Consider the following 4,536-nt stretch of genomic DNA (forward strand, 5'->3'; position numbering starts at 1 on the left):
AGGGCCGAAGGTTATTTTTTAAAGATTTATTTATTTACTTATTTCTTTATGCATACAAGAACTGGGTACAGGCCAGAGAGAGGCACGGGGCAGTGAGAGGATTCCCCAGAGACAAAGTGGGGAGCAGAACAGGCAGATGGACTGAAATCCACTGCTGAGGGGAGCAGCAGGGAGACAGGAACAGCCTGCTGCGCCCTGTGGGTCAGTCACTCCATGGCCCTGGATCGAACTCCTGCTGCAGTGGCTGTGGACAGCTTCATAGTGTTGTGCTTTAACATGCTGCATCACCCGGGGGCCCAAGGCTTTGTTTTATTTTACGGGGGTTTTTTTGACAACTGATTTTTCAGAGAAAATATGCTCTCTTCATGTGTAATTTAGAAATTACACATTCCTAAAACCAGCCCGTGCTGCTGTGCATGGGACGCTCCTTCACATGAGGGTTTAAATGTGCCTGCATCTATGCCTGTCTTTCAGAGGAGGGATAAATCAAAAACTAATTTTAAAAAATGGTTACTTTATAGAAGGAACAAAGTGAAAGGATGAAAAGTTGGACTCCTCTGAGTAGAGCTGGTTTTCTAATTTTGACTATGAAACTCGTGTTTCATGTAATAATACAATTATATTCAAACGGGAACAAAAGCCGAGTCCGACCGCATGACGACCCCCTCCCCCAGGCGACTTCAAACACTGCTCCTCCTTGATTACAAGTACACAGTGGAGACCAGAAACCCTAGAAACTTCCACTGCCCACCTATCCCAAGTTCCTGAGTCGGCGGGAATGGATGACCCCTAACGCTCATTTCTGATGACTCCCCAGGTGAGGATGATTTTGCTGCCCGGGACGAGACGGACAGAAACGAGTATGTGGAACCTTCCAGGAGCGGCCACCCGCTGGTGATGTTACAGGTACGGGGATAAAGTAGCAGTCGCTGTGCCGGCGCCATCAGGGCCTTGGGCTTTGCTCTGAGAGGCCCACAGAAGGCAAACAAAAACCCAAACCATCTTAAATTCAAATTAGACATAGCCGAATAGGGGCCTCCCTGGTGGCGCCAGCCAGTGACCCCCAGGGCGCAGCAGACCGCTCCAGTCTCCCCGCTGCTCCCCTCAGCAGTGGATTTCAGTGGGCCCGCCTGTTCTGCTCCCAGCTCTGTCCCTGGGGAATCCTCACACACCCCCACCTCTGGTCCCCACGCCAGGCCTTATGTGTGTAAATAAATCTTAATAACAAATAGCAGTATATGCATTTAGGTTTCTCTTCTTTAAAAACCTGCTTATTTCCTTGCTTCTGCCATCAGGCCTCCATCAGGCCAGGAGGTGACACACACCCGCCGGGGGGACCAGGGGAGGGTAGCGCAGCGCACCCCCTCACCAAGCCATCCTTTCTGATGACTTCCCAGAAAAGGTCCAGGATCCATGGGGGACCCCGCGTCCAGGCGTGGGTCAAAGTGAGCTCGGGACACCTTGCCCGAAAGCTGAGGCTCCCAGGCCGCACCCTGGGCCAACCTCGAGGCCCTGCGGCCCGGGTGAGCATCACCATGGTGCCCGCGCTGGTTAAGCCTTGGCACATGTAAAAGGCCACGAGTTCAAGTTCCTCGCAAGTCTCACAAGCTGGTTCAGGGCTCAGGTCTGGAAAGGCAGGACCGCCCCCTCCCTGCTGAGGAGCTGGAGGGAATGAGGGAAAAGGGGCTTTCACCCTTCTACTCAGGCTCAAGTTTGGGGAGCCCAAATACAAGGGATTCCCACCTGATAAATGAATCACAGAACTATTTTTTTAATCCCTCCGGCACACACAGCCCCCTACCCCCCAGGAGGCTGGTGGGAATCTTGGGGGCCGGTCAGCCAAGATCCTGGTCGGCCGGCCCCGCCTCCCGACCCAGCTCCAATCTGCCTGGTTTCCCGTACAGATGTGTAGCACTTACTATCCATGAAACAGCGAAAAGCCCCAACTGTGCAGGGCCACCCAGTCCTTCCCCCGGGAGTGCTCTGTGAAGAAGTCACCCAACGTGGGTCTGAGTCTCCTTTGGACCCCGGGTGCCACTCACCACCCCTAGGCCGACCTGAGACAACTGGGGGTGCAGACGGGCGGCGGCCCTGAGAAACCACTCAGCTGTGAGCTGAAAAGTCCAGTCTGTAGACACACACTAGGATAAAATTAAACCGCGGCTGAGATTTGCTTTGCCTCTTTGCTGTGTGTGTTGGGGAGGGGAGAAGGGGGCTGGGGGCGCTGGCAGAAAGCTGGGCCAGTGGTGCTGACTGGACTGTCTGGGGTTGCCCTGGCCTCACCTCACTGCCGTGTGAGTGTGTGAGTGTGGGGTGGGGGCGGGTGGAGGGGGGAGGGTTGTACTAACAAAATATTAAATTCAGAAAACGGGAGCACAAAATAAAGAGACCAAAATCCAACATTGCAAAACACCAAATCTATATTTACATCCACATATAATAACATAACTTTAAGCTGAAATATATCATAAATAAAACAAGTAATGTCTACTGTTTGACAACTTAAGTATCGACAATTAAAATAAATCAAACTGGAGTGAAATAAATACATAAACAAAAACCCAACGGATTGTACCTCTACTGTACTGTTGTCTCAAAGGGAAGAAAGTGTACAAAACCAGTAGTATCCCAATAGTTAATACTGATGGACAAAAAATAAAAAATAAAAAGCAACCAACGTTTTGGATACAAGGGCTGTGGGACAAGCAACGACATCTGTATGCACTCAGAGTGGAGTTAGAAAAGAGAACTCCAAAAGCCCCGGAATTTCAGCATAACATGAATTGACTTGTTTTCAAATAGATTTGGTGATTTTTTTAAATACAGGTTTGAATTTCAGCCCTCTATCATCACACACCCTTAGATCAGCGTACAGGCACAGCAAGCTCTCCGCGACACTCACCCGCTTAGGCAAAGATCAAGTCAATCATCTGCAATTGTGTTAATCTTCAAAAATAGGCTATAAAAGTGCAAAACTAGGAAAACAAAAATCTAGATTATGTACATATGGCTCAGCTTGTGAACAGGAAAAGGCCGAGAGCGCCCACTTTCCTGATGCAAAGCACTTCTGCGGCGCCAGCAGACCCGACTCCCAGCGATCCCTCCGCGGGAGTTAAGACCAGCAGGCTTGCTTCACGTTGCATAATGGGGTAAAAACCAGGATTCTTTTAGGACTTTACTCTCGCTCGACGGAGAAGGGGAGGGCTTCAAGAAAAATGAACAGTGCAAATTTTTTTTGCAAGGTTTCGTAATAAAATATTTTGTGGCTGCTAAGCCCGTGAGCTGCCTAACTCGGGACGTGGACAGCGCTTTACGGGAACCAACGTCTAAAAGGTCAGGGAGCCGGCTGCGGCTCGCCTCTTTAAAAGCTAGCCTGCGTGTGCACCGAGAAAAACGTTGTTGCTTCAGAACAACCGAAAACGGGAAGGCAGCCGAGCTCGAAGCGGAGGGCCTGCCCGGACCCCAGAAGGCCCAGCCGAGCTCCTGGCTTGCTCGAGCGGCTCTAACTCACCTGAAGGGGTAACCCAACAGCCAGCAGCACCAGGCCTTCCAGATACAAACCTAAAACTGACCCTGCAACTTTCATTGCCTTTAAAATCACTTCCAGAATATGTAATTGACATATATCTTTTAGCACCCCACATCTCTGTGCTAAAGGGGGCCAATGCCCCCCCACCCCCTTTGAATTTGCCAACAAAAATGATTAATTTGCTAGAAAACAGCTGTAACTTTCCACCTATAATTTGGTACATTTTGCTGGGTATTTGGCTGTTCTGCAGAGGAAAAGCTTCCCGGCAGACACACACGCTCAAAACCCCACAAGCCACCCCACCCCCTCAGAAAAGCACCAGGTCCGGGTCGCTGACTCAGTGGGGTCAAGACTTCCATCAACAACTTTGTTATTAGGACAACAGACTGCAAAGGATTTAACATAATACAAATTATTGAGAATTTTAAAAAAAAAACAACATACATTTTAAACGAAGAGAGCACACGTAGCAGGAACTGCACCAAGGGGTGAGCGAGAGCAGAGCGAAGAACAGACAGGGCTTAATCAAGCAGGCTCCAGCTCGCTATGTACACACGTTACCTGAGGTGCAAGCACCCTGCACGGCGCCCGCCCGCCCCCACCCCGACGGTTTCTCTTCAGCAGCGCTCAAGTATGCAAAAGAACTCCACTTATTTGGTCGATTCTAAAAAAAATATTATTCAGGGGCAAAATAGAGATTTCCGGTCTCCATTTGTGTACAACCCAACTGTTCCAGCTATAGTTTTTATTGCTATTTGGTACAAAAGTCAACAGAACAACTTTACAAAACCGTAGTGTGTTCCTGGCACGTCGTATGTACAGCACAATCACAGCTTATTTCAGTAGCTTTCACCGTCCGCGTCCCGAGGGAGGAGCCAATCTAACTTCTTGGAGTACACACTTGCTTCGCAGGACCTGCGGGCGGGGAGAGCCGGGTCAGCGCGGCAGAAGCCGCTGAGGCCAAGCGGTCAGAGGGAAGAGGCCACCTCCTCCAGGCGGCCCGCCGC

At 50.2% G+C, this 4,536-nt stretch overlaps 1 protein-coding gene across 1 annotated transcript in view; it reads right to left on the reverse strand.

The window, feature by feature from the left end:
* Positions 1 to 4,138: 4,138 nt before the first annotated feature.
* The window catches only part of ZNF217 (zinc finger protein 217), a 31,323-nt gene continuing 30,925 nt past the window's right edge, over positions 4,139 to 4,536 (reverse strand). The window contains exon 7 of the mRNA XM_012728134.1: positions 4,139 to 4,444. The gene's annotated coding sequence lies outside the window, so the exon portion shown is untranslated. The remainder of the gene's footprint in view (positions 4,445 to 4,536) is intronic.

The sequence above is a fragment of the Condylura cristata genome, unplaced genomic scaffold (assembly GCF_000260355.1).
Source record: "Condylura cristata isolate star-nosed mole 26May11 unplaced genomic scaffold, ConCri1.0 scaffold00022, whole genome shotgun sequence".
Taxonomy (NCBI): Eukaryota; Metazoa; Chordata; class Mammalia; order Eulipotyphla; family Talpidae; genus Condylura; species Condylura cristata.